At 50.1% G+C, this 17500-nt stretch overlaps 1 protein-coding gene and 1 non-coding gene across 3 annotated transcripts in view; one reads left to right on the top strand and one right to left on the bottom strand.

Annotated features, from left to right (window-relative positions):
* The window catches only part of LOC116967079 (protein shisa-9-like), a 97752-nt gene that overhangs the window by 67546 nt on the left and 12706 nt on the right, over window positions 1-17500 (top strand). The gene's annotated exons all lie outside the window — the stretch shown is intronic.
* On the bottom strand, window positions 10381-10453 carry trnar-ccu. The gene has a single exon. It is a non-coding gene; the product is annotated as a tRNA-Arg (tRNA).

Here is a 17500-nt window from a genome sequence, read left to right as displayed (position 1 = left end):
GACATTCTTATTCCCCCCCGTGTAATAATGGTATCATGAGTCAATGATCCAGCTGTGTGCGGATCAGAGGTAATCCAGATGTGTAATGGGTCAGAGGTGATCCAGATGTGTGATGGGTCAGTTGATCCAGATGTGTGATGGGTCAGAGGTGATCCAGATGTGTGATGGGTCAGAGGTGATCCAGATGTGTAATGGGTCAGAGGTGATCCAGATGTGTAATGGGTCAGAGGTGATCCAGATGTGTAATGGGTCAGAGGTGATCCAGATGTGTGATGGGTCAGAGGTGATCCAGATGTGTGATGGGTCAGAGGTGATCCAGATGTGTAATGGGTCAGAGGTGATCCAGATGTGTACCACTCTCTTCCATTTTGACTTTGTGACCAATCAACTAATTTAATAAACTAATAACCAAAAAGGTTCGATGTGAAGGGGAAAAGATTTAATAGGAATCCAAGGGGTAATTTTTTCACTCAAAGGGTGGTGGGTGTATGGAACAAGCTGCCAGAGGAGGTAGTTGAGGCTGGGACGATTTAAGAAACAGATATGGTACGTGGATAGGACAGGTTTGGAAGGATATGGACCAAGCGCAGGCAGGTGGGACTAGTGTAGCTGGGACGTGTTGGCTGGTGTGGGCAAGTTGGGCCGAAGGGCCTGTTTCCACACTCTATGACTCGAAGCATAAACTTAGCACATGCTAACAATTTGAAAATCCTGTTTTTAACTTTTTAGTGGTGTTGGTATGCTGTATATTACTGTGGTGGCTCGTTCCGTTGCAATAAACCACTGGCGATGAGTCACAGTGATCCAGATGTGTTATGGGTCAGCAGAGATCCAGATGTGTAATGGGTCAGCAGAGATCCAGATGTGTAATGGGCCAGTAGAAATCCAGATGTGTAATGGGCCAATAGAAATCCAGATGTGTAGTGGGTCAGCTGTGATCCAGATGTGCGATGAGTGAGTGGTGATCAGTGCATGTGACAAGGTGGTAATGGACCAGATGTGCGCCATTCAGTGCCGTGGAATCTGGCAATGCACCTCTGTAATGGTCCAGATGTGGAACTGCATTGGCTTATACAGTGCAGATGTTTAACAGTCAAAGTGCTGGAGTCTTGCTGTGCAGCCACGCTGGTGTGAGTGTGCAGATGTAACACCTTATATGTTAAACACTCCACATGTGCAATCACCTCCGTGAAATCACACACTTGCTCGATTTCATTCAATGATACTTCATTGTCACGTGTACGTAGGTACAGGGAAAAGCTTTGATTTGTGTACAACCCGGTGAAATCATGCAGCAGACCTCACCGAGGCGGTACACAAGAGTCGCCATGGTCCTGCCACCGACAATGTTACAGCCCTCTCCGCTGCCTGCCGTCGTGTGTGGCAGTCCCTCTCCCACATACCCCCACCCCACCCCCCTCCCACCCCATTCACCCTCCCACCCACTCCCCTCCACCTCTCCCCCCTCACGCCACCCCTCCTACACACCCCCATCCCCCGGCCCCCCCCTCCCACACAACATACCCCCCCCCAACCCACCCCCCGTCCCACCACCCCACCCCACACCCCCCGCTGGGTCCCCGTTCGATTGTGGGGTTTTTTCAACCAGAAATAATTTAAATCAATTATTTACAAGAATAATATTTACAATACAAAACAATACCCATCACCATAGCACAAAGTGAAATGAATATTCTTAAATATCAATATACAGCAAATTAAACAACTATATTACAGTCCTTGTCAAGGATGCATTCAACCCCCCGCGGTGCCCAGCGGTCCTGGAATTCCCCAGGGTGCCCGTGGACAGCGCGTGTTCCCTCTACAACATTTATATGTTTCTAGGCCAGTACCTAAAACGTTGCCTTAAAGTCAAATAAAAGCAGTTCTCTGCAGTGAAATCGAGATGTGTCGCACTAACTTTAGTTTAGTTTAGTTTAGAGATACAGCGCAGAGATTCTTCCGTGCTTTTGGAAAGGCTACACAATTGCAACTTGATGTTATCGACAGTTTAATTTAATTTAGTTTAGAGATCCAGCACGGAAACAGGCCCTTCAGCCCACCGAGTCCATGCCGACCAGCGATCCCCGCACACTAACACTATCCTACACACACTTAGGGACAATTTACATTCATACCAAGCCAATTAATCTACAAACCTGCACGTCTTTGTAGCGGGGGAGGAAACTGGAGCTCCTGGAGAAAACCCACGCAGGTCACGGGGAGAGCGCACAAACTCCGTACAGACAGCACCCGTAGTCAGGATTGAACCCGGGACTCGGGCACTGTGAGGCAGCAACTCCACCGTGCCGCCCTTATTGTTGACATTTGCTGGGTGCCAGTGTGGCGGGGAGGTGGGCAAGGCTGTCTGCAGGGGTAGTTCCTGCTGCCTGTCTCCAGCACTCCTGTACTGTTATTACCACAAGCTGCTCCTCTGCCAATGACTCGCTGCTTACAGCGCACAGGATATCAAATAATAACCGGTTTAGTCAAGGGTGGCATTTATGCCTTGGCAAATTATAATCAAGTCTGTGGGATCACTCCCGGAGTGGACAGTGTGGCAGCGGCGTTCACACTGACAACAATGCGGGCATGGTGACAGCTCTCTGGCTGACTGCCGGGGCCAGGAACGCTACAGTCGGGCTGAGACTGATCTGTGCCCACCCATCTCATCAGCCACAGCCGGAGAGGAATAAATCTACTGCCACCTGAATGTGTGTGTGTGCAGCATCTGCAGGGACTTGGGGTCTGGGTCAATATTTACAGGGGGGTCAGAGACCAGTGGGTCAGTATTTGCGGGGGTCCCAGACTAGTGGGTCAGTATTTATGGGGATCCCAGGGTAGTGGGTCTATTTACAGGGGGGTCCCAGACTAGTGGGTCAGTATTTATGGGGGGGTCCCAGGGTAGTGGGTCAGTATTTATGGGGGGTCCCAGACTAGTGGGTCAGTATTTATGGGGGTCCCAGGGTAGTGGGTCAGTATTTATGGGGGGCCCAGGGTAGTGGGTCTATTTACAGGGGGGTCCCAGGGTAGTGGGTCTATTTACAGGGGGGTCCCAGGGTAGTGGATCTATTTACATGGGGGTCCCAGGGTAGTGGGTCTATTTACAGGGGGGTCCCAGACTAGTGGGTCAGTATTTATGGGGGTCCCAGACTAGTGGGTCAGTATTTATGGGGGGGGTCCCAGACTAGTGGGTCAGTATTTACAGGGGTCCCAGGGTAGTGGGACAGTATTTACGGGGGTCCCAGGGTAGTGGGTCAGTATTTACGGGGGTCCCAGACTAGTGGGTCAGTATTTACGGGGGTCCCAGGGTAGTGGGTCAGTATTTACGGGGGTCCCAGACTAGTGGGTCAGTATTTACGGGGGTCCCAGGAGAAGTGTAAATTTCCACAGTGTGTAGGATAGTGATAGCATTCGAGGATGGAACACTCATGTTCGGGGGGGTTACTGCACAACTCCCTCCGTTGCTGCGGTAACCTCCAGCAGGCCTCTCCCAACGTAGGCCGCACTGATTGGATGCCCCCTCCTCTTCCTGTGACGTCTGTAAACCTCAGCTTGCGGCCAGTCGGGCCGTCCCACCTCCCACAGCTACACTGCCAGTCCGGAAGCCCCTGACGTTTGGAGCCCCCACCCTCACACCTCCCACTCCTCATCTTCCGACACACCCTCCCTCCATAGAGTCATGGGGTGCCACAGTGTGGAAACAGGCCCTTCGGCTCAACTTGCCCACGCTGGCCAACATGTACCAGCTACACTAGTCCCACCTGCCTGCGCTTGGTCCATATCCCTCCAAACCTGTCCTATCCATGTACCTGTCTAACTGTTTCTTAAACGTTGGGATAGTCCCAGCCTCAACTACCTCCTCTGGCAGCTTGTTCCATACACCCACCACCCTTTGTGTGAAAATGTGACCCCTCAGGTTCCTATTAAATCTTTTCCCCTTCACCTTAAACCTATGTCCTCTGGTCCTCGATTCCCCTACTCTGGGCAAGAGACTGTGCATCTACCCAACGTATGTATACCTCTATAAAATCACCCCTCGTCCTCCTGTGCTCCAAGGAATAGACTCCCAGGCTGCTTAACCTGTCCCTGAGGTTGAGAGGGTAAAATAGATGATCTATGATTGAATGGTGGAACTGACTCAATAGGCTGAATGGTTTCATTGTGCTCCTGTGTCTTTGGTTTTAACCCTTTGTGTGAAAAAGTTACCCTGTAGGTTGCTATTAAATCTTTTCCCCTTCACCTTGAACCTATGTCCTCTGGTCTCCAGTGCTTCTATCTCCACAGCATCCACCCTGGGTTCTGCCTTTGGCTTGAGTTTGCGTTTCGTTCAGTTTATTGTCACGTGTACCGAGGTACAGTGAAAAGCTTTTTGTTGCGTGCTAACCAGTCAGCAGGAAAGACAATACATGATGACAATCGAGGCATCCACAGTGTACAGATACTGTATAGGATAAATGGAATAACATGAATAACATTTAGTGGAAGATGAAGTCCAGTAAAGTCCAATCAAAGATAGTCCGAGGGTCACCAATGAGGTCATTAACTTTCAAATCTGTACGTCCTTGAACAGTGAGTAGTTCAACACCTCTGGACCACTCTGAAGAAGGGTCTCGACCCAAAACATCACCCATTGACCACTCTGAAGAAGGATCTCGACCCAAAACATCACCCATTCCTTCTCTCCAGAGATGCTGCCTGTCCCGTTGACTTACTCCAACTTTTTGTGTCTATCGTCGGTTTAAACCAGCATCTGCAGTTCCTTCCTGCATTGTTCAGCACAGCTCTCTGTGTGGTATTAGGATGGTTCAGTTGCCTGATAACAGCTGGGGATAAACTGTCCCTGAATCTGGAGGTGTGCGTTTTCATATTTCTGCACCTTTTGCCTGATGGGAGAGGGGAGAAGAGGGAGTGGCCGGGGTGCGACTCGTCCTTGATTATACTGCTGGCCTTGCCGAGGCAGCGTGAGGTGTAGATGGAGTCGATGGAAGGGAGGTTGGCTTGTGTGATGGTCTGGGCTGCGTCCACAATTGCCTGCGATTTCTTGCGGTCTTGGACGGAGCTGTTCCCCAAACCGAGTTGAGATGCTCCCCGAGCAAACATAAATTAGAGGGGTAATGATGCGCAAACTCCAGGCACTGGGGAAGTGCAGTCACTACTGGCTTATGTCTAATGTGTTGGCAGTCAGCTCCCTACAACAAGCAGTCAGATGATTGATTTTAAGTCTATTGAGTCTATTCTAAGTGACAATGAGATGAGCTATAGATTCAGGCTGGTGCCCCAGGGAGATGCTGAGGAAACGTTACCCCAGGCAGAGGGGGAGGTGTATAGTTCCCTGCTACCTGGGATGGCAGGTGCCTCCGAGGGGACTTCATTATCCATTGTGCACCAACACAACGCAGCACAAGACCCGATTAGTTCAGTTTAGAGATACACAGTGGATACAGGCCCCTCCGCACACCGAGTCCTCGCTGACCAGCGATCCCCGCACACTAACACTACACTACACACACTAGGGACAATTTACACCAGCACCAAGCCAATATACCTACAAACCTGTACGTCTTTGGAGTGTGGAAGGAAACCGAAGATCGCTGAGAAAACCCACGCGGGTCACGGGACGAACGTACAAACTCCGTACAGACAGCACCCGTGGTCGGGATCGAACCCGGGTCTCCGGCGCTGCATTCGCTGTCAGGCAGCAACTCTACCACTGCGCCACCGTTTGATGCCGAATGTTGATCACTCATTCACACTAGTTCTATGTTATCCCACTTTATGCACCCACTCCCACCACACCAGGGGCAATTTACGGAGACCAATTGGCCTACAAATCCCCCACGGCTTTGGAATGTGGGAGGAAACCGCAGCACCCGGGGAAAACCCAGAGGTCACATGGAGAACGTGCAAACTCCACACAGACAGCACCCCGCAGTCAGGATTGCATCCAAGATGGTGGCACTGCGAGGCAGCGGCTGAAATGCCACCCAATCTGTTGAGGAAATGGATGGGTGATGTTCCTCCAGGAACTCTCTGTTCACTGCTCGCGGGAACGGGATAATCCCTGGACTCGGTGTACGTAGAGAACAGGGGGGATGGAGGCTGGGCCTGGAAGTGGAACAGACCAGTCCACAGCAGGCAGATTTAGACTTTAGAGATACTGCACGGAAATAGACCCATTGGCCCACCGAGCCCACGCCGACCAGCGATCACCCTGTACACTAGCACTATCCTACACACACTGGGGCCAACGTACAATTTCTACAGGAGCTAATAGACCTACAAACCTGCACGCCTATGGAGTGTGGGAGCACCCAGTCAGGTCAGGGGGAGAACGTACAAACTCCGTACAGACAGCACCCGTAGTCAGGATTGCACCCGGGTCTCTGGCGCTGAGAGGCAGCAACTCTACCGCTGCCCCACCGTGCCGCCCCGAGATGGTGGACTTGAGCCAGCCCTTCAAGGAAGCACAACGTCACCCCAATCATGGGTAGATACAAAATGCTGGAGTAACTCAGCGGGACAGGCAGCATCTCTGGGGAGAAGGAGTGGGTGATGATTCGGGTCGAGACCCTTCTTCAGACTGATGTCAAGGGAGTGGGCGGGACATAGACGTCTGAAAAAGAGTCTCGAACCGAAATGTCACCCGTTCCTTCTATCCAGAGATTCTGCCTGTCCCGCTGAGTTACTCCAGCATTTTGTGTCTCCGATTTAAACCAGCATCTGCAGTTCCTTCTGACACATTTTGTTACCCAAAGGGATGGCGATGCCGGCATCTCCCTCGCTCTGGAAGCTGTGTGGCCGGGAGACAGTGGGAAATGTCGGCTTTAATCACCATCACACATGCTGGAGGTCACAAATCCTTGATGGGTGGGCATGACTGAGTTACTCGACTATGTCAGAGTTCTTGCAGCTACAGTTTATACAAAACAATCACAATCATACTTTATTAGCCAAGTATGTTTTGCAACATACGAGGAATTTCATTTGCCAAGTCAGTCATACAGTAAAAAGCAACGGAACACACAAAATACATTTTAACATAAACATCCACCACAGTGACTCCTCCACATTCCTCACTGTGATGGAAGGTGAAAAATAGTTCAATCTCTTCCCTTAGCTCTCCCACGTTCGGGGGCCTCGAGCCCCCCGTTGACGGGACGATCTAGACTCCTGTAGTCAGCGGCGTTTTGGGCCCTCTGGTCCGGGCCGATCAGCTCCTGCATCAGGGAGATGTCAGCTCCCCCGCGCCAGCGATCGGACCCTGTGTCAGGGCTGGTCGATCCTCTGCATTCGTCGGAGTTTCACGACTCCGGCCTCTCCCGAGACTGCGAGCCGTTGATGGTAAGTCCGCAGGCCACGGTTGGAGTGATCCAAGGCAAGGGGTCGGCTCCGATATTACGTCCACGACCCGCGGTGGGGCCCAAGGTCAGTACGAGGAGGCCTCCAGCTCCATCGATGGTAGGCCGCAGAGTGACCGGAGACGCGACCCGGAAAACAAACGTGCCTCCGGCAAGGTAAGAAACTGAAAAAAAAGTTTACCCGACTCCTCCCCGCCCCCCCCACTCACCCGCCCTCCACATAAAACAAACCGGGGAACATTTACACAAACTTATAAAATGCACTAAAAATGACGGGAAAAAAACAGACTGTTGACGGGGCTGCCAATCGTTCGATGTCCCTCGTGATAAACTTTTGGCAGGTACATTGGCGCCGCGGTAGAGTTGCTGCCTTACATCGTCAAAGATCCCGGTTCGATCCTGACTGCGGGTGCTGTCGGTATGGAGTTTACGTTCTCCCCGTGACCACGTGGGTTTCCTCCGGGTGCTCTGGTTTCCCCCACACACTACACAGACGTACAGGTTTGCAGGGTAATTGGCGTCGGTAATAATTGTCACTTGTCCCTGTTGTGTGTCATAGTGCTGGTGTACGGGGTGGTCGCTGGTCGGCACCCACTCGATGGGCCGAAGGGCCTGTTCCTGCACTGTTTGGATAGCATGAAAAACAGCTTTTCACTGTACCTCTGCACATGACAATAGAACGGAGGTGGGGAGGCACTTCTGCAGTCAGATGGTGGTGAATCTATGGAACTCATTGCCACAGAAGGCTGTGGAGCCCACGTCAGTGGATATTTTTAATGCAGAGATAGACAGATTCTTGTTTAGAATGGGTGTCAAGAGTTATGGGGAGAAGGCAGGAAACTGGGATCAGCCACGATTGAATGGCGGAGTAGACTCGATGGGCCGAATGGCCTAATTCTACTCCTATAAATAATATACCTAAGCCTATACTTCATTCCCAGCGACGGGTTATTGATTGGGAACCAGCAAAGTTTGTCTGAATATTGGATACTTTAAGCTAGTGGTTGAGTTCAAGTGTTGAGGATCGCTCACACCTACAGGACCCAAGCTGGAGGGAGAGGGAAGGGGAACTTGATCCCATTGGCATTGATTTGAACCCAATTCCAGAGGTCGTAGAATGATCAGTGAAATTTGTCATCGATACAAGTTGCTATTAACAAGACCAATTCTCCCTGGGGTCCTGCTGGATAGTGGATCACAGGAGAGCCGTTAACCTTGTGTTATAACAACAGGGAGATCAGGCTTTGACAGCAGACACAAAAAGCTGGAGTAACTCAGCAGGACAGGCAGCATCTCTGGAAAGATAGAATGGGTGAAGTTTCTGGTCCAGACCCTCCTTCAGAATTTGACAGCTCAGTCTTTGGCAGCACTGGGCCTGTGCTTGCTGGATGAGGGACCGCATTGAAACGTACAGAATAGTGAAAGGCTTGGATAGAGTGGATGAGGAGAGGATGTTTCCACTAGCGAGAGAGCCTAGGACCAGAGGTCACAGCCTCAGAATTAAAGGACGTTCTTTTGGGAAGGAGATGAGGAGGAATTTCTCTCGTCAGAGGGCAGTGGATCTGTGGAATTTTGTGGCTGTGGAGATCAAGTCAGTGGATATTTTCAGGGCAGAGATAGATAGATTCTTGATTAGTACGGGTGTCAGGGGTTATAGGGAGAAGGCAGGAGAATGGGATTAGGAGGGAGAGATAGATCAGCCATGATTGAATGGCGGAGTAGACTTGATGGGCCAAATGGCCTAATTCAGCTCCTATCACTGATCATCTTATGATCTGACTTCCCCTCTCTATCCCACCTGCCCCGTGTTTCCTCCCCCTAGCTGTACTCCCCCTCCCCACCTCTGCACCTGCTCCTGCCTGCCCATCGCTCCCCCTCCCCTCCCACCTCCCACCTGCCCAGCTCTGCACCCCCACTCCCTCCCCCTCGTGCCTGCTCTACTCCCCTCCCCGCATCCCATCCGACCCTCCACATCTGCCTGGCCCGCTCCCCCAAGCCCCAGCCCTGCACCCCCATCCCACTCTCCCTCCTCCACGCACCCGCCCCCTTCCCCAGCCCCACTCCCCCTCTCACCTGCCCAGTGCTGCCTCCTCCCAGCCCCTGCCTCCTCCCAGCCTCCTCCCAGCCCCTCCTCCCTGCCTCCTCTCAGCCCCCTTCGCCAGCCCCAACTCCACCCCCCACCTGCCCCACTCCTCCTCCCCAGCTACCCCCACCCCCCCACCTGCCCCATGCACCCAGAATGAGGGGGGGGGTCACATCTGTCGCCCCCTCCCCCACACACTTTCCGCGGCAAATAGCGCTGCTCCAATTAACACCAATCACCAGGTACTTCCCAACCAGCAATGACGCAAGCGGGTACATAGAAACATGGAAAATAGGTGCAGGAGGAGGCCATTCGGCCCTTCGAGCCAACACCGCCATTCATTGTGATCATGGCTGATCGTCCCCAATCAATAACCCGTGCCTGCCTTCTCCCCATATCCCTTGACTCCACTAGCCCCAAGAGCTCTATCTAACTCTCTCTTAAATCCATCCAGTGATTTGGCCTCCACTGCCCTCTGTGGCAGGGAATTCCACAAATTCACAACTTTCTGGGTGAAAGGTAGAGCCACTGCCTCACAATACCCGAGACCCGGGTTCAATCCCGACCTCGGATGCTGCCTGTGTGGAGTTTGCACGTCTTTGGGATGAGGGAGGAAACCGGAGCAGCCGGTTTAGTTTATTGTCACATGTGCCGAGGATGTTGCGTGCTAACCAGACAGCGGAAAGACAAAGTCCGAAGAAGGGTTTCGGCCCGAAACGTTGCCTATTTCCTTCACTCCATAGATGCTGCCTCACCCGCTGAGTTTCTCCAGCATTTTTGTCTACCAGCGGAAAGACAACACATGATTACAAACGAGCTGATTACAGTGTATGGGAAACCCAGGGAGAACGTGCAAATTACACACAGACAGCACTCGAGGCCGGTTCTACCCGCTACGCCACCTGAAGATGAATTCCCGCATTGTTAAAAACACAACACCCCAGATGGGATTTGAACCCACAATCCCTGGCTTAGGAGGCCAGTGCCTTATCCATTAGGCCACTGGGGCTGAACAGTTTAGTTTTGTGTAGTCTCGTTTATTATTGTCACGTATACCAGAGTATAATGAAAAGCTTTTGTTTGACTATCCAGTCAACGAAGAGACGACACATGAATACAATGAAGCCATCTGCAGTGCACAGATGAAGGATAAAGGGATTTAGTGCAAAGACCGAACATTAGATAGAATAGAAGTGTTGATGTACAGGTCCTCCACCTGTACAAATGTCTGTGTTTGTACCATGTCCACTACCTCCTCTGGCAGCTCGTTCCATATACCCACCACCCTCTGTGTGAAAAACATGCCCACCAAGTCCCTCTGATCTCTATCCTCTCTCCCCTTAAACCTATGCACTCTAGTTTTAGACTCGAGCTACCCTGGCAACTATAAACCTGTACATCGTTAGAGCTTTTTTTTAATCAAAAAATGTATTCAATTATTAAAAAATAATATTTACACTACAATAAAACAAACCAGAACCCACCACCATAATACAACACAAACAAATATCCTTAATAATCTACTATACAACTATGTTACAATCCCCTAGCACCTGCTGGTGGACCCCCTATCAGTCTGAGGAATGGTTTCGGCCCGAAACGTTGCCTATCTCCTTCGCTCCATAGATGCTGCTGCTCCCGCTGAGTTTCTCCAGCATTTTTGTGTACCTATGTTACAATCCTTAATGAGGATGCATTCAACACCCAGCTGTCCCGGAACTCCCTCAGGGTGCCTGTGGACAGGGCGTATTCCCTTTCTAACCCCACCCGGGCATGGACATAACTCCCAGAAAAGGGGCAGGCAGGCAGGCGGCTTGGTTAAAGCCCTCCACCGCCTGGCGCCGTGACTCACGGGTGGCCAGCTTGGCATCGTTAGAGCTTTGGAGGAAACCGGAGATCCCAGACAAATCCCAGGCCGATTTGAGAACGTAGCCAGGGATACCATCAGGTCCAGATGCTTTCCGAAGGTTCACCCCCCTTCGGAATGTCAGAAGGATCTTCTGACATTGGCCTCGGCGACTGAGATTACAATACCATTGGGGCTCACTGAACGGCAAGGAATTCTTGCCCCCCCGCCCCCCCCCCCCCCCCCCAAACCTTGCTCCCGACATCAGTCAGACCAAGGAGCTGGTTGTTGGTTTCCGAAGGGGAAGGCTGAGGATCCACAAAGCTGTCTTCATCGACGTGTTAACAAGTTCAAGTACCTGGGCAAGCATATCTCTGGATCCACGACCCAGCACAATTATACAGAGGGCCCATCAACACCTCTACTCTCTAAGAAGAGTGAGGAGATTCTGTCGGTACACACAAAATGCTGGAGCCAAGGGCCGGACCCACTTAGGCGATTTTTTAGGCGACTGCCAGCGACTAGGACAATGGAATTCACCGAAGTCAGGACCGGCGACAACCTACGTCACCTGGCGACAACCTACAACAGCCCAAATAGTCGCCACTGTCATTGAAAATGTTTCAACATGTTGAACATTTTTCGGCAGTCGCCTAAAAAAATCGCCTAAATGGGACAGGCCCATAACTCAGCGGGACAGGCAGCATCTCTGGAGAGAAGGAATGGGTGGCAATTCGGGTCGAGACCCTTCTTCAGAGATTCTGTAGGGAGACGAATACTCCCTTGAGCTTGGACAGGTGTACGGGAGAGAGCATGTTGGCTGGTTGCATCACGGGCTGGTTCAGCAAATGTAATCCCCGGGAACAACGGAGACTGCAAGAAGTGGCGAACACTGTGTGGAGGAAGGAACCGCAGATGCTGGCTTAAACCAAAGATAGACACAAAAAGCTAGTGTAACTCAGCGGGTCAGGCAGCATCTATGGAGAGAAGGAATAGGTGACGTTTCGGGTGGAAGGGTCTCGACCCAAAACGTCACAAAAACGTTAATTCCCGGGATGGTGGGACTGTCATGTGCTGAGAGAATGGAGCGGCTGGGCTTGTACACTCTGGAGTTTAGAAGGATGAGAGGGTATCTCATTGAAACATATAAGATTGTTAAGGGTTTGGACACACTAGAGGCAGGAAACATGTTCCCGATGTTGGGGGAGTCCAGAACCAGGGGCCACAGTTTAAGAATAAGGAGTAAGCCATTTAGAACGGAGACAAGGAAACACTTTTTCTCACAGAGAGTGGTGAGTCTGTGGAATTCTCTGCCTCAGAGGGCAGTGGAGGTGGGTTCTCTGGATACTTTCAAGAGAGAGCTAGATAGGGCTCTTAAAAATAGCGGAGTCAGGGGATATGGGGAGAATGCAGGAACGGGGTACTGATTGGGGATGATCACATTGAATGGTGGTGCTGGCTCGAAGGGCCGAATGGCCTACTCCTGCATCTATTGTCTATTGTCACCAGAGATGCTGCCTGACCCGCTGAGTTACTCCAGTTTTTTGTGTCTGTCTTAAGTGGTGAACACTGCCCAGTCATTCATGGGCTCTGACCTCCCCACCATCAAAGGGATCTACAGGAGTTGCTGCCTCTAAAAGGCAGCCAGCAACATCAGAGACCCACACCACCCTGGCCACACACTCATCTCACCATTACCATCGGGAAGAAGGTACAGGAGCCTGAAAACTGTAACGTCCAGGTTGAGGAACAGCTTCCCTACACCAATCAGGCTATTAAACACCAACGAAACTTCAAACTACAAACTGTATTGCCGACACTGTTTTATTATTTATTTTGTTTTATTATTTATTGAAGTTTTATTTGTTAGTTAATGATGTTAACTGCTGAGCCTTACGTTCACGGGTCTGAGGCGCTGCTGCAAGTATCTCATCATTATGTCTCAGTACAAATGACAATTAAACACTCTCTTAACTCGTGATTGTTCTCTGTAAACTGCCTCCAGTGTGTCGGGAGTGGGTGAAAAATAGATAGAACTAGTGTGAACGGGTGATCGATGGCTAGCATGGACGCAGTGGGCCGAAGGGCCTGTTTCCATTCTATAAATGTATAATAATAATAACAAAAGCACCAATGTTTAAGAAGGAACTGCAGATGCTTGAAACATCGAAGGTAGACAAAAATGCTGGAGAAACTCAGCGGGTGAGGTAGCATTTGTGGAGCGAAGGAATTGGTGACGTTTCGGGTCGAGACCCTTCTTCAGACCAACACCATGAATGTATGGACCAACCTCATGAATCTCCTCTGTACTCTCTCCAGCATTCACCCCACAGCATGGGCAACCAGCACTACACACAATACTCCAAGTGTAATCTAATGCGTGTTTTATAGTCATAGAGTCATTAGAGTGATACAGTGTGGAAAGAGACTGTCGGCCCAACTCGCCCACACCGGCCAACAATGTCCCAGCTACACTAGTCCCACTTGCCTGCGCTTACATAGAAACATAGAAAATAGGTGCAGGAGTAGGCTATTTGGCCCTTCGAGCCTGCACCGCCATTCAATATGATCATCCAACTCAGTATCCTGTACCTGCCTTCTCTCCATATCCCCTGATCCCTTTAGCCACATGGGCCACATCTAACTCCCTCTTAAATATAGCCAATGAACTGGCCTCAACTACCTTCTGTGGCAGAGAATTCCACAGATTCACCACTCTCTGTGTAAAAAATGATTTTCTCATCTCGGTCCTAAAAGACTTCCCTCTTATCCTTAAACTGTGACCCCTAGTTGTGGACTTCCCCAACATCGGGAATAATCTTCCTGCATCTAGCCTGTCCAACCCCTTAAGAATTTTGTAAGTTTCTATAAGATCCCCCCCTCAATCTTCTAAATTCAAGGTCCATAGCCCTCCAAACATGTCCTATCCATGTACCTGTCTAACTGTTTCTTAAACGATGGGATAGTCCCTGCCTCAACTACCTTCTCTGGCAGCTTGTTCCATACACCCACCACCCTTTGTGTGAAAAAGTTACCCTTCAGATTCCTATTAAATCTTTTCCCCTTCCCCTCGTCCTCAATTCCCCTACTCTGGCCAAGAGACTCTGTGCATCTACCCGATCTATTCCTCTCAAGATTTTGTACACCTCAATGAGATCACCCCTCATCCTCCTGCGCTCCAAGGAATAGAGACCCAGCCAACTCGACCTCTCCCTATAGCTCACACCTCAGTCCTGGCAACATCCTCATAAATCTTTTCTGAACCCTTTCAAGCTTGACAATATCTTTCCTATAACATGGTGCCCAGAACGGACACAATATTCTGAATGCGGGCTCACCAACGTCTTATACAACTGCAACATGACCTCCTAACTTCTATACTCAATACTCTGACTGATGAAGGCCAAAGTGCCAAACACCTTTTTGACCACCTTATCTACCTGCGACTCGACCTTCAAGGAACCATGCACCTGTACTCCTAGATCCCTCTGCTCTACAACACTACCCAGAGGCCGACCATTTACTGTGTAGATCTGCCCAAAATGCAACACCTCACACTTCTCTGTATTAAATTCCATCAGCCATTCCTCTGCCCACCTGGCTAATTGATCCAGATCCTGCTGCAATCGTTCACAACCATCTTCACTATCTGCAAAACCACTCACTTTTGTATCATCAGCAAACTTGCTAATCTTGCCCTGTATGTTCTCATCCACATCATTGATGTAGATGACAAATAGTAACGGGCCCAGCACCAAACACTGAGGCACACCACTAGTCACAGGCCTCCAGTCCGAGAAGCGACCTTCCACCATCACCATCACCCTCTGCTTCCTTCCATGAAGCCAATATTCTCTCCATTCAGCTATCTCTTCTTGGATTCCATCAACAATTCCTTGGAAATTCTATCTTATCCCACTTTTGTACAGGTCAACCCTGCCCCGGAAGAGATCCCAATGATCCAGAAATCTGAATCCCTACCCTCTGCACCAACTCCTCAGCCACACATTCATTTCCACTATCTTGTTATCTCCACTAGCACGAGGTACTGGATACAATCCTCAGATCACCACCCTGCAGGTCCTGCTTTTCAGTCTTCCCAATTCCGTAAATTCTTGTTGCAGAACCTGCGCCCTCTTCCGACCTATAAGATGCACAACAACCCTCTCACTCTTCAGGATGCTGTGCAAAGTAAATAGGCTTAAGAGACCAGGACAAAGAGGTTCTGTGAGTGAACGTAGACAAAATGCTGGAGTAACTCAGCGGGACAGGCAGCATCTTTGGAGAGAAGGAATGGATGACGTTTCGGGTCGAGACCCTTCTTTAATACTTTACTACGTTGATGGGATTTAATTAACAGAGTAGAATAAGCTTCATGCCCATTTTCATTTAGTTGAGTTTAGTTTCTTACAGACATACAGCACGCGGAAGCAAGCCCTTCGGCCCACCGTGTCTGCGCTGACCAGCGATCACCCTGTACACTAGCACTATCCCGCACACATGGGACAAGTTACAATTTTTACCCAAGCCAATTAACCTACAAACTCGCACATCTTGGGAGTGTGGGGAAACCCACACGGTCACGGGGAGAACGTACAAACTCCTTACAGACAGCACCCGTAGTCAGGATCGAACTCTGGCGCCTCTACTGCCACGCTATGATTCGACTGAACCTCAAATGGATAAATAAAGACTAACTGAGAGCTGGAGTGGATCGAGAGTGATGAATTAATGTTCGATTTGGACATAGAGTCAAGAGTGTTTAATTGTCGTGTGTACTTACTGGCAATGGAACAAGGACATGCTTAAGTGGAGCAGCATAACTGAGTTGTAAACACAACTGTCAAAATTAATATATGATAAATAAAATATATTACAAAGTAATAATGAGTTTAGAAGTTGGGAGGTCATGTTGCAGTTATATAAGTTAAGTCCAGTCACTTTTATTTCTATAGCACATTTAAAAACAACTCTTGTTGGCCAAAGTGGTGGAGGTACCAACGTTATACAACAATGGTTCATAGATTAAGTACATACATCTTCTCTTTGGCAATAATTCCAGCAACATCAACCGACTCCAACTGGTCCAGAACGCAGCCGCCCGACTCATCACCCACACCAAATCCTGGCACCACATCACTCCAGTCCTCAAAGAACTTCACTGGCTTCCCATTTCCCACCGGATCATCTACAAAATCCTGGTCCTCACCTACAAAGCCCTCAACCACTTGGCCCCCCCTTATCTCACTGACCTCCTCTCCCCCTACCAACCCTCACGGTCCCTCAGATCCATTTCAGCCGGTCTCCTCTCCATTCTGAAATCCAACCTCTGCACTTTTGGAGACAGAGCCTTCTCCACAGTATAGGAGCTGCAACCGCAAAGGCACGGTCGCCCCTGAGCTTATGCCTCGACTGCGGGATGTTCAGTAACCCCAAGTCGGTCGATGTGAGGGACCTGGAGGTGGTGTGGTGGGTAAGCAGACTTTTTGATGTAGGTGGGGGCAAGCCCATTGAGGGCTTTGTAAACATGAAGGAGGATCTTGAAATGTATTGGGAACTGCACAGGGAGCCAGTGGAGGGAGGCCAGGATCGGGGTGATGTGGCCCCTATTTCGGGTGCCCGTCAGGAGTCTCGCTGCGGCGTTTTGGACCAGTTGCAGGCGGGACAGGGAAGATTGACTGATGCCAGTGTATAGGGAGTTGCAGTAATCTAGGCGGGAGGAGATGAATGTGTGGATGATCTTTTCGAGGTCGTCAAACTGGAGGAATTGTTTTATTTTAGCTATCGTCTGAAGCTGAAAGAAGCTAGCTTTTACCACGGCATTGACCTGTTTGTCAAATTTCAACGCTGAGTCAAATATCACGCCAAGGTTTTTGACATGAGGTTTGAGTAGTGGGGTAAGGCTTCCAAGTCTGCCTGTTATTGTTTTGATTGAGTCCGAGGGGCCGAGAAGGATGACCTCAGACTTACTCTCGTTTAGTTGGAGGAAGTTCTGGGCCATCCAACACTTTATATCCTCGAGGCAGTGGGTAAGATTAAGTAGATTTGATTTGATTTTGGGCTTAAGGGGGATATAGAGTTGTGTATCGTCTGTGCAGCAATGGAAGGAAATGCCGTGCCTTTGAATGACTTGGCCTAAGGGGAGAATATACAGGGAGAAGAGAATGGGGCCAAGGATGGAACCTTGTGGAACCCCGCAGCAGAGGCTAG

Source organism: Amblyraja radiata, chromosome 38, assembly GCF_010909765.2.
Source record: "Amblyraja radiata isolate CabotCenter1 chromosome 38, sAmbRad1.1.pri, whole genome shotgun sequence".
Lineage (NCBI taxonomy): Eukaryota > Metazoa > Chordata > Chondrichthyes > Rajiformes > Rajidae > Amblyraja > Amblyraja radiata.
This window is presented reverse-complemented; position numbering and strand designations above follow the sequence as displayed.